The 19,106-nt window shown below is 41.9% G+C and overlaps 1 long non-coding RNA gene across 1 annotated transcript in view; it reads right to left on the bottom strand.

Annotated features, from left to right (window-relative positions):
• Positions 1 to 15,950, bottom strand: part of LOC142873290 (uncharacterized) — a 61,674-nt gene extending 45,724 nt beyond the window's left edge. Inside the window, exon 1 of the long non-coding RNA XR_012921335.1 lies at positions 15,672 to 15,950. This is a non-coding gene — a long non-coding RNA (uncharacterized LOC142873290). The remainder of the gene's footprint in view (positions 1 to 15,671) is intronic.
• Between the last annotated feature and the right edge of the window lie 3,156 nt (positions 15,951 to 19,106).

Consider the following 19,106-nt stretch of genomic DNA (forward strand, 5'->3'; position numbering starts at 1 on the left):
ATAAAAATAAATTTTCATCAGTTTTTAAACCACAGTTTGAATATCCCTAAAGCTCAAAGAAAAAACTCAGGGAGCCAACTTTGACATTCCAACAATCCTATTGACCTCCACCCTAAATGGAGCCCCACCTATAATTCCAACATGGAATTATGGCAGCAAATTCCCAAGATTCCTTTGGGGATAGAAGAGCTTTTAGTTCCCTGAATATGGCTAGTGTCTCTGCCCCAAGTTCACTTCTGCAATGGAGCATCAAAATGTTACCTCCGCGGAGAGCAGGAATTGTGTATTTTGCCCATTGCTTCCAGGTTCTAGAACCAGTTTCTGGCACTCAATATGGACTCTCAAATTGGTCTGAATCTTAGGTTTACCATTTATAAACTGTAATTTTAGGCAATTCATTTAACCTTTCTAATCCTCAGTTTTCTCAGCTATAAACTGGAATAATAATAGTACCTACTCATTGGGTTATCACAAATACTATATTTTTATTTTTTATTGACTTAATTTTTTTTTTTTTTGAGACAGAGTCTTCCTCTGTTGCCCTGGGTAGAGTACAGTGCTGTCATCATAACTCACTGCAACTTCAAACTCCTGAGCTCAAGTGATCCTCCTGCCTCAGCCTCCCAAGTAGCTGGGACTACAGGTGTGCACCACAATGCCCAGCTAATTTTTCTATTTTTAGTAGAGATGAGGTCTCACTCTTGCTCAGTCTGGTCTCCAACTCCGGACCTCAAGCGATTCTCCCACCTAGGCCTGCCAGAGTGCTAGGATTACAGGAGTGAGCCACTGCTCCCAGCCTTATTTAATTTTTTACAGACAGAGTCTCACTCTATTGCCTGATTGGAATACAGTGGCTCTATTATAGTTCTCTGCAGCCTCTAACTCGGGGGCTCAAGTGATCCTCCTCCCCCAGCCTTTCAAGTAGCAGGAGTACAGGCGTGTGCCACCATGCCTGGCTAATTTTTTTGTTCTTTGTAGACATAGGGTCTCACTATGTTGCCCAGCCTAGCCTCGGACTCCTAGGCTCAAGCAATCCTCCTGCCTTGGCCTCCCAAAGTTCTGGGTTTATAGGCATGAGCCACCAGGCTTGGCCACAAATACTACTTTAAATACTACAGTTAAAATATCAGCACTGAGCCAGGCATGTAGTAAGCACTCGATAATTGTTTTAAATTAGTTGCCCATGTTATTGTCTCTGCCTAAAATCTCTTTTCCCCACCCTCCTCTTTTTACCCGCCCAGTCCTCATTCATCTTTCAGGTCTCAACTTGGATATGACTTTCTTCCAAGAAGATGTCTCTAGACCCCCAAGTCTGAGTTAGCTGCCCTTTAATATTTCATAACACCTTGAACATCTCCAGATGTTCTCTATCCCTTTGTGGGCCTCAGATAGTCTGATTTTGGAAGGCACCACCCATGTCATTATAAACCATACTACAATGCACTCACATCCCATGTGAAAGAAAATTTAATATAACCACACGAGTTGAGTTGCAACTGACTAGTTCAAATAATGATACTTTCAGTATCATTATTTCATCAATTAACATTTACTAATTTCAATTTTTTCAGTATTCTATTCATATTTGGGGTATCAAGATTTTTATTCAATCTTTAAATATTTTTCTAGACCTTAGAAAGGTCATAGACATTGGCACTATACTCACAATGCCTAATTTGTAAAACAGAATGAATTGTCCCATGCCCTTATCCAGTCACTGACTGATGTGTTTATAGAAGACTCTGCTCCTCAATCTTCATCTAAATTAATCTGCCTAATCATTGCCCCTAAGCCATTTCAGGTAGGATTTCTCATCATAATCTTTGCTTTTTTAAATTCCACCAAACTAGAGTAAATGGAGAGAACTTGTTTGGGGCCCTTTAAGGTTGAAGGACACCCGGGGGACCAACAAGTCCACCCAATCTTAATACTTCTGTATCAACACCTTTGGTTTCAACATCAATGCCTGCCACAGTCATCCCATTTCTCAATAACTATCTAAAGACTAGCACCCTGCTGGAGCAAGTCCCTTGAGTCTCTCTTCTGTCCCTCCCAGCTTCCTTGTTAACTGTTTTAATAATCTTGGTATCAGTAAGACCCATATGAGGAAGGTGAGACAGAAATCAACAGGCTTCTCAGACTGTCCGTTGATTTTGCATGAGTGAGATTACACGGGGTGCCCATGTAAGAGGAACTCTCCTACTCACAATGTTCAGCATGGCCTGGGTAATGGGCATATTCGGTGGCTGAATCTCCCTGGTCATCCTGAAGCCAGCCCCGCATAGCTTGCATAGGAAACATATCAGCTGCTTCATCTGGGGTTTTCCATCCCGCCCCTTCTCAGGGTAAACACACCTTACAGTGGCTTTTATCCAGACCAGCAGGCTTCCTGTTCTCTCCTGTGTGTCTGCATGATGTATAGCCATCTGCGGTTATTCTACCGTCAGCTGCAGGGCCTGTATTAACCCAAACGTGCTCTTGCACTCTGGAGCATTTAAAACCAAAGACACTGTCCCTAATTTAGTCACTCTCACAGTCCATTTCAGTAAAGGCTCTTCAGGAAGAAGATCCACAAAATGACACCACCTTCATAATATATGCCCTGGTTTCAGTGGTTTCTTGATTTTATCTTTCCCCCATGTGGTCTACCTTCTTGGTGACCAGAGGCCTTAGAAGCTCTTTCTGTTTTCTCAGCATAACTTTCCCCTTTGTGGGTGGCTTTGAGGCTCGTGGCTGAACTCAGACTGACCAAAATCTGAGCCTGGTTCCCCCATCAAGGCTCAATCCAGCATTCACTTTTACTATCATTTTAGCTGTGACAGATAGCAATAACCAAGGGACTGTATGTTTAGCATGCTTGTTATTATTTTGCATTTCCTTACATGTCCAATGTGCCAACTCCCTGGGAGTCAGGTCTATCACCATCATTAAATTCCACTGGTAACCTTTGCCTTTAGCAACTGATCCCAACACAGCTGCAGTCTCATACCATGGGTGACTAGCTAGTCACCCAAGGATCACAGGTTCCTTAACTCGTGCCCTGCCTTCTTCTCTTCCCACACCAAACTATTTGGTAAGGGCTGTTCTAGCAAATCCCATGTTTTCTAATACCAAAGGAGTGGAGATTTTTTTCTTCTTGACACCAAATATGCGGTGTCTTTTCCAACAATTAAATTCAATTCTGACACTAACTCCTGCAGTTAGCATTAGACCCCACAGGTTAAGGGCTCAGTCCCATGACTGCCCCCACTTCAGATGCCAGCCACAAATGGGTTGCCCAGGCGACACACATTTAGGCTGACTACAAATTCAGGGGTTCCCATGATGCCCCCCCTTAGGTTCAATAATTTGCTAAAATGATTCTCAGAACTCACGAAAGCACTTTAATGTTACCGGTCTATTATGAAGAGTACAACTCAGAAACATCCAGATGGAAGAGATGCATACAGCAAGGTATAGGGCAAGGGTGCAGAGCTTCCATGCCCTCCCTGGGTACCCTCAGTACCCTCCCAGTCCCTCAATGCATTCACCAGACTCCATTGTTTAAGGGTTTCTATGGAGATTTCATTAGGTAGGCATGATTGCAGCCATTGGTGATTAACTCAATCTCTGCCCTCTTTCCCCTCCCTAGAAGTTGGGGGATGAGGTTGAAAGTTCCAAGCTTCTAATCAAGGCATGATCTTTCTGGTCACCAGCTCCCAACCCAAAACTACCTATGGGCCTCTCAGAGTCACCTGATTAGAACAAAAGGTGCTCCTATAACCCTTATCACTCGAAAATTTCAGTGGTTTTAAGAGCTCACCAAATATCTTTCTTATTATACCACAGTGACTCAATAAATTATCACATATGCTGGGGATGCTTTTGGCTGCAAGTAAGAGTAGTTCTAATAGTAGCTTTATGAGAAAGGATCTAATTTTTCCACAAGCAAGAAGTTGGAGACTGATTTTTGCTGATGCCGGTTCAGTACTTCAGCAAAGGCAGGGCTCTGGGCAGGGCTAGGATTCTCTTAGGCAGTGGTGAGAGGGTTGCAGCAGCTCAAAATCGTGGCCTTTCCCAGCAGCTCTCAAGGGCAGAAAACAGGCTACAGAGGAGAGCAGAGAGTTTCTACTTCCTTTCTTCCTCTTATCCAGAGGAAAATATTTTCCAGAATCCTTCAGCATTCATTCATTTATTCACTCGACAAATAGTAATTTTGTGGCTGCTATATGCTATACACTTTTCTAGGTACATCAGACACATCCACGAACAAAATAGACAAAGATCTCTGCCCTCATAAATTACACAGTCTAGCAGGAATGCAGAGACAACAAATAAACATAATAAATAAGTTAATTATATAGTATGTTAGAAATTGATAGGTGGAAAAAAGAAAAAAGAAAGAAAAAAAAATAGAGCAGAGTAAGACAAGCTGGGAATACAGTAGTAGCAACAGGTTGTGAATTTAAGTAGGGTAGGCAAGGACCTCATGAGAAGGGGACATCTGAGCAAAGTTTTAAAGGAGGTATGGAGCTATCTAGAGGGAAAACCCCAGACAGAGAGACCAGCCAGTGCTAAGAAGCCTGGGATATTCAAGGCTGAGCAAGGATGCCACTGCAGCCGGCAGAGTGAACCAGGAAGACAGTGCTAAGAGAGAGGCTCAGACAGCAATTGGAGGAACCTGATCATTTAGGGCCTTGTAAGCCATTGCAAGGACTTTCCCTCCATTGCATTTTCCAGAATGGGACCACATGCTCAACATCTTTGAAAACAAGGGATTGCCACATGGTGCCTGCACATAACCAGGATCTATTAGCAAAGAAGAGGTGGATGTGCAGGTACAGGGTGGGGGCAGATTGCAAGCCGGGGATGAACAGAGTCTGTCTCAAACATTGGATGAGAGGATGAAACTCTCTCAACATCACAAAGAATGTCATAATAATTGAGACTTTTTTTTACCTTTTAACAATATTTAAAACCTCATAAGAAAAATTCGGATGGCCACCAGTAAAACATATAGAGGAATGCATTTCATGCAGAAATTGATTTTCCCCCTTTTCTGATTATCTGGGTAGTCTTATCTCTTGCCTCAAACCCCAATCTCTTGGTTTGTCAGCATAGACCTGAGACTTGCTGGTACAGCAAAGAGTTCTTCTGTAAATGGACTAATAATATGGAGCAGGGCAATGCAAAAAGAGCATGTCATGCTAGCATCAGACTGCCTGGGTACCTATCTTGGCTTAACAACTTTGTGCCTCAGTTTCCTCATCTGAAAAATGGCAATGATAACAATAACAATACTTAATCCTTGGGTTTGTAGTACTATATAAAAAACACCAAAAACAGTAGCAGACCTATAGTGTGTATTTATTTACTAATTAGCTACAATTAAGTCATTTGCCATGTCACCTAAAGATTTGCTGTTTTCCCTGGCCGCTGCAGCAAAAAAACTTCTGATCTATAAGCATAAATGCATCAGTTCCCTTCACCCTGAGCTGTGGGGAATTGGTGGGCTCTGCCTTCCAGCAGCACTCTATAGATGAATTACTCCTGCAGCTCTCATAACTCTAGGGACACGCTCGCCACATTTTTTTTAGATGATGGGAATTGATTTTTATCTCTAATTTTTGCTTACAAATAATTCATCTGTTATGAGAAAAATAACAAGCTCTAAAGGGAAAATGCAGACACCAGTCTGTTCCCATTCTGCCTTGGGCCAAAGGATCAGAATTATCTACCACCAATAAGCTTGATGAGAAACAACTTGCAAGCTGTCATTTCAAGTTAGACTGTAAACCAAGTTCTAGCTCAGCCCAGTGATGTTCTCTTAAAATTCAGAGTTAAATATAGTCTCATTATTCTATCATATTAGTTGGGGCTGTTTCTAATGCCAATGACTGAGACCTAACAACACTAACTTAAGCGAAACATTTTTGAAAGATGTTGGAGAAGTTATTGGGTTTTTCAAGTTGGAAGCTGAGGGGCATTCTGGCTTTACATGTAGCTGGACTGAGCTCAGGTTGTGTCATCATTTCACTGTGTCTCCAAGCTCTGCCTCCCTCTGTGGTGCTGGCTTTGTTGTCAATGAGTGAGGATTTGTCTCTTATCAAAAGGAAGGATAATAAAGAAAAGACATATTGAGAAACCCAAGGCAATGGCTACACAGTAAATAATACCCTGAATTACACATGATTGCTAATATATAAATGAGTTATAGACATACTTCCTACCCTTGTAAAAAAGACATACTTCCTACCATTATTTAAAGCCCATGAAAATTGCCACCTCTGCCATGAAGACTTCCCTGATAACCTCAGCCCTTTGTGATTGCTACTTTATCAAAACACTGAAGAATTTATTTTCTACGTGGTCTGTTTTACAAAATAGCATGCATTGCTTCATATTATTAACTTTGAATGTACAAAAATATGAACATGTACATTTTTATCTCTAAACCAATTCATTTTTTGCAACCACTAATATTTTTTCTTATTATAAAAGTTACACATATTTCAAGTTATACGTGGCAGATTGAATGCTCGTATTTATTGTAGCTTTTTCACAATCTCCCCTACCTCCTTCCTAAATGACAGTAAAAGGATTTTACTTCATTATTAATTTTTTATATATTTTTAGCACTGTAGCTCAGGCTGGAGTATAGTGGCACGATCACAGCAGCTCTTTGTAACCTCCAATTCCTAGGCTCAAGCGATCCTCCCACCTCAGCCTCCCAGAGTAGCTGGCACATGCCACCACACCTGGCTAACTTTTTTATTTTTTTTATTTTTTTTTTTTAGAGATGGGGTCTTGCTATGTTGCCCAGGCTGGTCTCCAACTCCTGTTCTCAAGTGATCCTCCCACTTTGGCCTCCCAAAGTGCTGGGATTGCAAGCATGAGCCACCACGCCCGGTAAAAGGATTTCATCTAAGGTGTGTAAACACACGAAGACAAAGAGGAGTCAAAAGCAACAAAATATTGGAAGCTGGACAATCAGTGGTAACTGACTCAGCAAAGCCAAGAAAGCCGAAACAACTTTGGGAGGAGCTCAGAAGTAGGAATGAGAGGTCCCAGATATCTCAGAAAGTGAGGGTTCAGGGGGCCTGAAAGCAGAAGACTCATTTGTGTGTCCATATTAGAACAGTTTGTTCCCCAGCCAGAGCTCTTTGCTACCCAATGCAGCAAAGCAACTGCCCCTCCTTAACCCAGCAGAAAACCAGGTTTCCTCCTTGAGGAGGTGAAGCAGAGACCAGGCATCAAGCTCACCAGGCCCAGACAGTTGGGGTCAAGGGCATACTATCAAGATCAAGGACACCAGGCCCAGCTGGAGTTGGGGAGCGGTCAGTACACACTAATTCACACAACTCCAATTCTAATAACAGCACTACTGACATCACAGCTCTCATTTATTGCACATTCATTATGTACTATCCACTGTGCTAAGTATTTTACATGCATTATCACACATTTAATCCTCAAATATATCTGATGGAGCAAATACTATTTTGTTGCCAGTTTAAAAGGTAAGTAAATCAAGTCTTTCGTGGTTAAGTAACTGGCCAAAGAAACCACAGCTAATAAGTGGCAAAGCCCCTTTTTGTGGGCAATGCCTGTCTTCTGGCTTCTGACTCCTCTCTTTGTCCCTAGCCGTCCGTCCACATTCACACCTCCTCCACTGGAGTCACAGCCCTCTCCCTTCGCGCCGTCTCCTTGAGCAGGGTTCAAAACTGGCTCCAGGCTGTTTTGCCCTGGTGAATCCCATGTCTGGTCAATGAGAAACACTCATGCACTCTTGCCAGTCTTCATGAATGAAAGTGTAGCTTATTTTCAGTGAAGACCTGTCTCCCCCTCTGCTCTGCCAGTACCCAGGTGGCTCCAGCCCTCGATATTCTCAGGCACAGAACCCATGAACCCTCACGGGCCATCTGTTTTTCTCTTGAATGGTCCTGCTAAGGCCCTCTTGCTTAACTTGAGGAGACAGGGAAATCTCTCCCTCCCTCCCCTCATTGTGGCTAGGTGCAGAGAAACACACAGTGTACACTATCAACGCTCTTGGAAGAAATCAGTCCTCTTCTTCTGACTTCAAACTGCTTTACGCTCCAGAAGTAGACAAAGAGCTCACAAAACCAGCCTTCAGGTACCTTTGCAATCCCAGCACTCGTGGTCTAGCATTCCGCATTGGAATATGGTAGTACTTGGCACCTACTTTTTCAGTCTCAAACCCTGGAGTCTTAGCAGCAACTGCGACATAAAAAGGGGATGGGTATATACAACCACAATGAGTAAGATGTGCAACGTTTGGGGGATGGACACGCTTGAAGCTCTTCCTCCAGGGGGGAGGGGGGCATGGGCAATATAAGTAACCTTAACACTTGTACCCCCATAATATGCTAAAATAAAAAATAAAAATAAAAAAAGAAATAGATCCATTTTGACAAATAATGAAGTGCTCTGACAAGTGATACCATAGAGATCGCTTACACAGAGAGGAACCTCTCCTTGTCCTGGAGAAATTAGAAAAGATTTCTCAGAAGAGGTGACATTTGAACTGCTTTCCAGGGAGAAGGTGTATTCTATGCAAAAGCATAAAGACACATGTATGGCATGCTCCTTGCGGGCTGCAGTGTGCTGTGAGGGGATGTGTGCTGGGTAACCACAGGAGATGAACCTTAAGGGCCCAATTACAGGGACCTCATGTGCCATGCTAAAGAGTTTGGCCTTTTCTGAGCACTGAAGGGGTCTAGTGTGGGAGAGGTCTGTCCAGTTCAAGTGACCTGGGGGGCTGCGTGCAGGCTGGAGGGAGCAGAGACAGGACGGTAAAGCAGGTAGGAAGAGACTGCAATGGAAATGTGATGGGGGTGGTGGCTCTCTGGCACCCTTCTGGACTACTTGCATATATTTTCATGTATTTTGACTTCTAGAGCATTATGCTTATGAAGATAGTGCATGTTTTTGCTTCATTTTTCACTGAGGTCATATCCTATTTTTAGAAATGTATTCCGTGCAAAAAATATATATATGTAACAAGCTCAGAGTAATGGTTTCAAACACAGGGCTGTAGAGCCCCTGAGAAAAAGAAAACCTATGGGGTGTTGTTTTTGATTTCATTCATACTTATCAAAAAGTCACTTGAGAATTATTTTATAAGGCACCAAAGACGCATGAGTCTGCCACGCAGCAACAACTTTCCAGACAAACAAATTCATATAATTGTTAACATCTGAATTGCACTCACTAATACTTTGCTTGCATGTCTTGTTTTTCGACAGATTATTTGAAAATAATCTTATCCCTGATGCTAGTTGTTTCTTCCAGAAAACTACCACATGAACATATATCAACTTCAGAGAAATATGTAACTTGCTATCTCCTGAGAAAACTCTTAAAAACTCTGAGAGAAAATATCAGTTAAGCCATATAAATCCGGGCTACGCTCTCTAACCTTGTTCCTCTTTGAACAATTACTCAATATGTTCCACGCTTCAAGACTAAGGGGCTCATTTCCTCATTAATGTCTCACTCTTGTACTTCCTTAACTGGATTCCCTATTGCCTAGTATATCAGCCTTTACCCAATATTATGATAATATTATTTATGTTTTCAGTGGGATTATGAGATTTTTGTTAATTAAATATGAAGCAAATTCCAATGCTCAAATCTCAGTAGGAAACAAAGAGGCTCATTGTATAACAGCTTCTTAACGTCCTTCCTCTTACCAGACATGATTATAGATCAGTATCAATCACAAACGTGGTGGTCACGTGGTCACATGACCAAAATGCCCCAGAGAAGGTCACCCAAGTCTGCCACTGTCCCGTAGGAATTTCCCATGACTAGAGTTTGATGCGTTTCCTCAACACCCACACCTTGCAGGGACTCCTGGAAAGGCAAGTGACAGCACCTGCGTCTCAGCGTCTCCTGAGCCCCTTCTGTGAGTGTGGACAGAATTGTTTTATTGAATTTTATGCAAGATCGGCCAGAACTCTTGGAAATAGTGTCACGGATGTTTAAGGCATTTTTTTTTTTGGAGTTTGCTCACAATCAGCAATTCTTTTATTGCTTCTACAATAAAAATTAAATCAAAGATGAATCATTCACAGAAGGAAGTGGATCCTGAATGATGTGAGGCCATTTCATGTCTTTCTTTAGCTCTGGTTTGGTCTTCTACTGAGCAGCTATGCTTTTAGCTTTAGGTTTTTTGTTTGGTTTGGGTTTTGAAGTTTGTTTGTTTGTTTGTTTGTTTGTTTGTTTGTTTGTTTTGAGACAGGGTCTCTCTCTGTCGCCTGGGCTAGACTGCAGGGGCACCATCACAGCTCACTGCAACCTCAAACTCCCGTGCTCAAGTGATCTTCCTGCCTCAGCCCTCTGGGTAGCTGGGACTACAGGTGTACCACCATGCCCAGCTAATTTTTCCTTTTTTATTTTTTATAGAGATAGGGTCTCACTCTGTTGCTCAGGCTGGTCTCTAATTCCTGGCCTCAATCAATCCTTCTGCCTATACCTCCCAAAACACTAGGATCACAGGTGTGAGCCACCATGCCTGGCCTATGCCTTTAGCTTTAAATAAAGAAAAAAAAACAAAAGGGGGCAAGATTAGAAATATTGGGCCAGACAAGAACAGAAGCATGGATATCTGGAATAGATCTGAGATACCAGAGATGAAACCATCAGTATACGGTAACCTAATCTTTGATAAAGCTGACAAAAATATACAATGGGGAAAAGAATCTCTCTTCAATAAATGGTGCTGGGGAAACTGGTTAGCTACATGCAGAAGAGCAAACCAGGATCCCTACCTCTCACCTCTCACAAAAATTCACTCAAGATGGATAACAGACTTAAACCTAAGGCATGAAACCTTAAGAATCCTAGAAGAAGATGTTGGGAAAACCCTACCAGACATTGGTCTAGGCAAAGAATTTTTGAGGAAGACCCCCAAGGCAATCACTGCAGCATCAAAAATAAACAAATGGGATCTGATCAAATTTAAAAGTTTCTGTACAGCCAAGGAAACCATCAGTAGAGCAAATAGACAACCTACAGAGCAGGAGAAAATATTTGCTCTCTACACCTCTGATAAAGGCCTAATAACAAGAATCTATCTAGAACTTAAAAGAATTAACAAGAAAAAATCAAACAATCCCATCAAGAAAAAGGCAACAGAAATGAATAGAAACTTCTTCAAAGAAGACAGAATAATGGCCTACAAACATATTAAAAAATGCTCAACACCTCAAATCAGAGAAATGCAAATCAAAGCCACAATGAGATACCACCTAACCCCAATAAGAATGGCCTATGTCAAGAAATCCCAAAACAACAAATTCTGGCGAGGATGTGAAGAGACAGGAACACTCTTACACTGCTGGTGGGACTGCCAATTAGTGCAACCTTTGTGGAAAAGAATTTGGAGATACCTCAGACAGATAGAAATAGAAATACCATTCGACCCAGCAATAGCATTGTTGGGCATCTACCCAAAAGAACATAAGTCACTCTATTATAAAGACATCTGCACCCAAATGTTTATGGCAGCACAATTCACTATTGCACGGTCATGGAAACAACCCAAGTGCCCGTCAAATCATGAGTGAATAATTAAAATGTGGTATATGCTCACAATGGAATATTACTCAATTCTAAGAAACGACAGTGAGCTAGCACCGTTTATGCTATCCTGGATTAAGCTTAAGCCCGTTATCCAAAGTCAGGAGACACAAGATAAGGAAAATGGGGTCCACATCTACTCGCCATCAAATTGGTATTGACTGATTAAAACTATGGTGCTCAAATGGTGGTAATGTTCACCCGGGATTCAGGGGTGGGGGAGACCCACATCTTAGGGATGTGGCGAGCATTTTGGAGGGGAAGGGCATACCTCTAACCCTTCTTAGGGAGAGGCAAAGTTATACAATGTAACCAAAATATAAAAAAAAAAAAAAAAACTTTTATCAGGTGGTGGGCAGGCAGGAGGGGGTAGGAGGAGAAGGGTGTACACTTACATAACGTGTGTGGTGTGCACCACCTGGGGATTGGACACGCTTGAATCTCTGGCACATTGGGGGGAGGGAGGGGTGACAGAGGCAATATATGTAACCCTAACATTATTTGTACCCCCATAATATGATGAAATAAAAGGTGAAAAAAAAAATATTTGGCCAGTGTTTTGGAGGAAGAAAGAAACATCATCATTGTCATGAATGAGAGGAAACATTTCTTGGACCTTGAGTGCAACCATGGGATCAACTGAATCACTTGGAAAGCCTCTGCTTTGGAGAGGACAATCTACAAAGAACAAAAGGAACATAACTTCAAATGTGTTTGGACTGATTTTTTTTTTAAAAAAAGAGATCTAAACTACCTAGTCTTCCATTACTCCATTATAATTTAAAAGCAAGAAAAAAGTACTGCTCATTAATGTGTTGAAAATATTTATCTTAATGTGTATATTAGTTTTAGGAAACTCATGATAAAGGAGGACATAATTTTATGTTTTTACATATATTTTACATAATGCCATGTATCCTTGTATAATCCACCTGTGTTTATGAATTTTGTGTAAGATTTGGGTGTGATGTTACTGTTTTAAATTGTTTTTAGAGGATTGTAGTTGTAGCTTTGTCTTCCTGACATGCTATTGATCATGATTATATTTTATTTGATACTGAATCCTTGGTCAGCCCTTGATTTTAATTGCAGCACTGTTGCTAGAGGAGAAAACGTTCCATCTTATAAAAGATGTGATTTCTAAGAACACGATGTGGCCAAAAGAGAGGATTGACTATAAAATCTAAGAACATGTACTTACAGCTGTAGTCACAGTGATAACAGGAAATATCTTAGGAAGAAGGGGACTGGCTGACAGATTGTAAGATGGATAATCAGCAAAGGCTTTCTGGAGAAAATAGGGCTCAATCTGTTATTTAAAGGAAAAGAAATAGGAGAAGACACGCTGTAGATGGTTACAGTTATTGTTATTTAACATCTGATGGATGGAAAGTGTTTCATTGCCTCGGCCACCTCACTCTCCTTACCGCAGTTGCTCAGGGCACTCATGGCACAGACGGCGAATGTGTTTGTTTCCCTTTATAAAGTAGCAAATAATTATCGCTTACCACCATGATCCAGGCACCATGCTGGGGGACAGGGGAGGTGGGGTACAAAAAGACAACTGTAACTTGATCTTTGTTCTCAAAATGCTCACAGTCTAGTAGGGCAGAAAGCCTAGTGGATAGTGCAGTAAGGTAAATCCCGTAATCCACATAGTATTGAAGCACAAAGAAGAGGGTACTAAAGCTACATTTGTCGCCACAATAAGGCTCCCTCCAAATAAAGTACGAAAGGATGAAGACGTGCAAAAGAAGACTCAGCTGACCCTGCTCTGTCTGCCAAGGTCAGCGGCCTCTCCCAAGCAGGGGTACCCTTAGTCTGTCCAACTATCTGCCACACGGAAGGAGAGAGAGAAAAGTCTGTCTCCTAAAGACAGTGCTCCACGGAGAGGGCTCCAAACCCCCCACCAAAACCCCGCTCCTCCCTAGCACAGCGGCCCAGCTGGACACCCTGGTGGTTCCACTGGGGCCAGACTTATCCTAGAGCCTCTCTGAAAAACGGAGCCAGAGGAAACAAGGAGTTCCTTCTAGGACTTAAAGCAGGGGTCCTCAAACTTTTTAAACAGGGGCCAGTTCACTGTCCCTCAGACCTTTGGAGGGCTGGACTATAGTTTAAAAAAAAACAATGAACAAATTCCTATGCACACTGCACATATCTTATTTTGAAGTAAAAAAACAAATGAGCAAAAACACCCACATGTGGCCTGCGGGCCGTAGTTTGAGGACACCTGACTTAAAGGATGTGGCGTGAGTATATGTGCTATTTGGAGAAATCACATTCACCCTGCTCACATCTCCAGAAATACTGAGGTTAGGGTGCAGGGGAGGGGCCCCTCTCAGCACCCCATCAGAGTCTCAGCCTCTCCAGCTCCCCCTATGACCCGGCCCAGAGAAGCCCTAACTCTCTGCTATTATTCTTTTACATCTCTGTCTTTTGAAAAGATCAAGACTTTTCAAACTTAACCAAGATTTTGATATCTTTGTTCTCTGACCCTACTTCCCCTTGGGAACTACAGACCTACCTTTAGCTGGCCAAAATTGGGCTGAAACACTGGGGGGAAGGAAGGTGTGTAAGGGGCCACAGGATAAAAGGAGAATAGACTTTTTAAAAATCTGTTAATATTTCACCCCTCTTACACATATGGCTTTGATTGTCTGTCTATCAGACAAGGTGGTTGTGCAGTCCAGAACTGCATTTGAAGAAAACTCTTAACATCATGGTTGAAAATTGAAAATAAAAAAACTAGGCCCACACTTGAAATACATCACAGGTTAAATAAACTTACTATGGGTTGACCTAGAAAACTAAACACCAATTGCAATCAGAAAAAAATAGGAGTTCAATGGCCAAACTTTATACGTATTATATAGATGATTCTATTAATCTGCATTCAGATATAAGTCTGATCTTGTGAATTTATAAATGCATATGCTAATGACTTGCATATCTGTGGTCTCAAGGGTTTCTGGAACTTTGTTTCTATCACTTGCTTATATTACCAGGTATATATAATCCCCTTGCCTTATTTAAGCAAATTCCCCTAATCTGAACTAATTCAATTTCATTTTCTTTCTTTCTTTCTTTCTTTCTTTCTTTCTTTCTTTCTTTCTTTCTTTCTTTCTTTTTTTTTTTATTTTTTTTTATCTTTTTTCATTTTTTTATACCAGAAACGTCTGTTGTATCTTTCTTTCTTTCTTTCTTTCTTTCTTTCTTTTTTTTTTTTTTGAGACAGGGTGTCACTCTGTACTCTGTTGCCCTGGCTGGAGTGCAGTGGCATCATCAGAGCTCACTGCAATCTCAAACTCCTGGGCACAAGTGATCATCCTGTCTCAGCCTCCCCAGTAGCTAGGGCTACCAGCACAAGCCACCACTCCCAGCTAATTTTTCTACTTATTGCAGAGGTGGTATCTTGGTCTTGCTCAGGCTGGTCTCGAACTCCTGAGCTCAAATGATCCATTCACCTCTGCCTTCCAGAGTGCTAGGATTACAGGCCTGAGCCACTGCACCCAGTCTCAATCTAATTTTCTATCCTGGCACTGACTCGCCTATCTCCTGCAGATTTTTTAATGATAAGAAAGGAGTCTCTTTTGTGTGTGTGCTTTTTCACAATGACCCTGTTTCATGGCCACACACATGAGAATAAATATTCCCTGTGGCCCCCACTTTGGAAGCAGACCTCCAACATATAGGCCTGGCACTTACTGTAGCCACTGCCATACAACCACCAAAACAGCTTTCTAAGCAACTACTTTTCTTTACTGGTTCCATCTACCTCCCCCAAGCTCTAAATGGTATGTTGTAGTGCTCTAGGGTTCAGTCCTTTTGCCTTTTTTAAATCTATTTATCAATCTAATTAGGTGATCTGATTTAGCCCCAGGACTTTTAAAATACCAAATACATAACTCCAGCCCCAACACCTCCCCTGAACACTTCATACTCATACCTAGCTGCCTACTTGATATTCATACTTTGCTGTATCTCAAACTTCAAATATGTATTAATAAAATAGAACTCCTAATTCCCTAGCACTACACACACACACACACACACACACACACACACACACACACACACAATGTGCCTACCACAGTATTCCTCATCTTTATAAAAGGCAATTCCTTTCTCCAATTCTTCCAATTTCTCAAGCTGAAAACCTTGGAGTCATCATTGATGCGTCTCTTTCTGTCATATCCAGTCTATATCCAAGGTCCAATTACATTTGCCTTCACCTGGGCCGTCACCCTGATTCCTCATCACCTCTCACCTGGATTATCACAATAGCTGTCTCAGTGGCCTCCCTGCCACCACCACCCCTTCCCTGCAGCCTATTTATTCTCCGCAACGCAGTCAGAGCAAGTCCTTAGAATGTTAAGCCTGCTGGGGCCGGTTCTTTGCTCATGCTACTGCAGTGGCTTCCTGTTTTGCACAGAATGAAACCCGAAGTCCTAACCATAACTTACAGGGCCATACGCGATCTGCCTCTTCTTGACCTTGAAGTGCTAACGTTACCTCTCACCTCCTCTCCCCCAAGCCCTCCCACTCTCGCTTTGCTCCAACTACACCAGCATACCTTAAACATGGCAGGTAGCTTCCCCAAGACCTTTGTTCTTGCTGTTCTCTCTGCCTGAAATGTTCTTCCCTGAGATAAGCTTTGCTTCCTTCAAGTTTCTGTTCAAATATCATCTATTAGGGATGTCCCTAACCATCCGCCATAGGCAGGCAAGTCCTCTGCCCAGTCTTCCTTTATTCCTCTTATCCAGCTCTATTTTTCTGTATAGCACTTGCCACCTGACATACACTTTTGTATTTATCAACTGTCTCTCTGCACTGCCCAATATTCTGCCCTACCCTCAGCAACTAGAATAGAGATGGGCACAATCTTCAAACTATTTTCACTGACTTAATCCCCTTTGACCTTCACAATCTCTCTTGGGAGGTTAGAAAGGTAAATATAACGAAACCCATTTTACAGATGAGAAAACTGAGGATGGGGATTTTTTTTTTTTTAAGTCACCTTAAAACAAGTTCAGTGATCTTCCCACTTCTCCACAGGGAACTCTTTATAGAACTTGAATCACTTCTCGGAAAAACTTAGTCACTTAGGAGAGACCCACTGTGGGTGAGTAACAAGGATGTCTGAGGAGTCAGTCTGTAAGTGGCATCAAGAACCACCAAGCTCTTTCTCAACACACCTCTTAGGCCTGTTATGAAAATATTCCCCTGGATGAGCCCTGGGTCTGACTCTCTGGAGCAAATCTCTCAGTCCACTGCTTGCTGTCCTTAACTGGGCATGAATGCAGCTCATCAGTGAGGCGTGCCCAGGGGGATTTTCTTTCTGCCTCTGGTTTTGGAGGGCATGCTGTTAAGCATTCCCAGGAGTGGAGGGCAGACTCAGGAAGCCTGGGTCTTCCCTCGCAATAAGCCCAGTTACCAGAAACAGCTAAACCAAATTTATAACATATGTTTCCACAGCCTCAAATATCCACCGTGTGCCCCATGACCTCCTGTCTTTAAACAAATGCCAAACAAGGAGATTGAATTATTCAGTCAGTCTAATAAGGAATCAGTTTATGCTGAAGCTCAGTGCTGAGTTTATATAATTTTACACTATGGGTCACAATGAAAGCTTTATGCAAGCTTGTAGCTGAAGCCAGGAAAGATTCCTACCTTTCCTTATTGTTAAATTATTATCTAGGTAGCATTAATCCTCAAAGGAAAAAAAGCCAATCACATCATAACAGGTTTTGGAATGAAAAACAACAGAGAAATGGCATTTATTCATCCATTCGATAAATATTTATTGTGCTCTTTTGAAGTGGCAGACATCGTATAAGGTACTGGGAATACAAAATGAAAAGAGAAATAGGCCTTGGTCTCAGGAGTTCAGGGTTTTATGTGCACATAGACACTAAACAGTCTGAGTCATTTACAACACAATGTGATAAATATTATGATGGAAAGAATTACAAGGTGCAGTAGGAATCTAGGCTGCATAATTCCTAAGTGTTGCTAGGAGATATCACCCCACCAATTAGGATGACCAACTCCTCTCAGTTTGCCTGGGGCTTTCCTGGTTTTACCACCGATAGTCCCATGTCCTGGGAAATCCCTCAGTCCTGAGCAAATCAGGATGGTTGGTCACCCTCTCTGTGATGCTAAACCAAAACAGAAGTTATGTTGCTCTCTTTGCAAAAGACCAAGTTCATTCCCAGAGGCACGTGGGATCAGAATGACTTCGTTAGGATGAAGATTCTGTGATTGATAGAGAAACTAATCTTTCATGGCTCTGCCACACACAAATGAGGAGTCGGTCTGATGTGTTAGACAGAAGCCATACATGGTTTCCCTGGCCCTTGACTAGAGTCTGGGGCTAGCTATTTAACTCATATGAGCATTTGTTTGTTAGACTGTAAAACTGCACTATATGTTGTATTAGTCCAGATAAGCAAGGTTATGCAGCTAAATCTCACTGGCCTATACTAACAAAAGTTTATTTGCACTGCAGGTCAGCTGGGTGAACTGTTCATCTCACCCTGGAAGCTCAACAGATGGAGCAGCCACCATCTCAAACATTGTCCCCAGGGCAGAGGGAAAGAGAAACATTCTTTCTGCCTCAACTAATGGTTTTCCACCTTCCACCTGCAATCCCTAGTCCAATGCCAGATGATTTTAGACTTTTTTGTTGCAGCAGCATAAGCTGACCTATTCTGACTGATGGGGATAATTTAGGGTGCAGATGTGAGACATAGTGGAAATAAGAGAGGTGAAGGGTGTTTGGTACCCCCTCAAGTAGTGATATAAATGCTTGAAAATATGCCCTTAATACTTATCTATCTCCTAAGATTACTCATATAAACAACCTTGTTTAAAAACCAAACTTGGTATTAAGGATAAGGTTAGGGTTAGGGTTAGACTGCTAAGGAGTCAGCATTCCTGGTTTGACCTTTATACAAACTAGTACGTTTCTCACAGAGAAACACTTTTTCCACAGCCAAAGACTGCAGCCCTGGTCCCACCCAGCTACTCTTCTGACAAATAACCAGCAGCTGGTCACAGGGCCAGGAAGTGTAGTTGGCACAGCAATGCCCCTCCCTGCTATCAAAAAAACAACTCTATGCTGCATCACTCTCGTGTTTTAAAAATGGACTTGTTAAAGCCACTGGATCATTTGGAACATATTCCCCATGAGTTTTATATGTTTTAACTCTTTTCCTCTCCATTTCATCATAAGCTTCCTGTTCATGCTAAAGATAGTCATAAACAAATTCTGTGGTCTGTATCTCAAAAAAGAAGCATATGTAAAGTCCAATTATCTGCACTTTTTTCTGAGAATAGAAGAGCTCTCCTTCCTAGACTGTAATGTTCGTTTGCAAATCGCCCTTTGACAGGCAAAAATGGCACATTTGAAATAATGGGCCTCTCCTTTTCAGAAATCATTCCAAAGAATGGGGCGGCTACATGTAACATCTGATTATAGAGTAGCAAGAGGGGTTTCTACTAGGAATCATTGAGCAAGAGTT

The sequence above is a fragment of the Microcebus murinus genome, chromosome 10 (assembly GCF_040939455.1).
Source record: "Microcebus murinus isolate Inina chromosome 10, M.murinus_Inina_mat1.0, whole genome shotgun sequence".
In the NCBI taxonomy this organism is placed as follows: Eukaryota; Metazoa; Chordata; class Mammalia; order Primates; family Cheirogaleidae; genus Microcebus; species Microcebus murinus.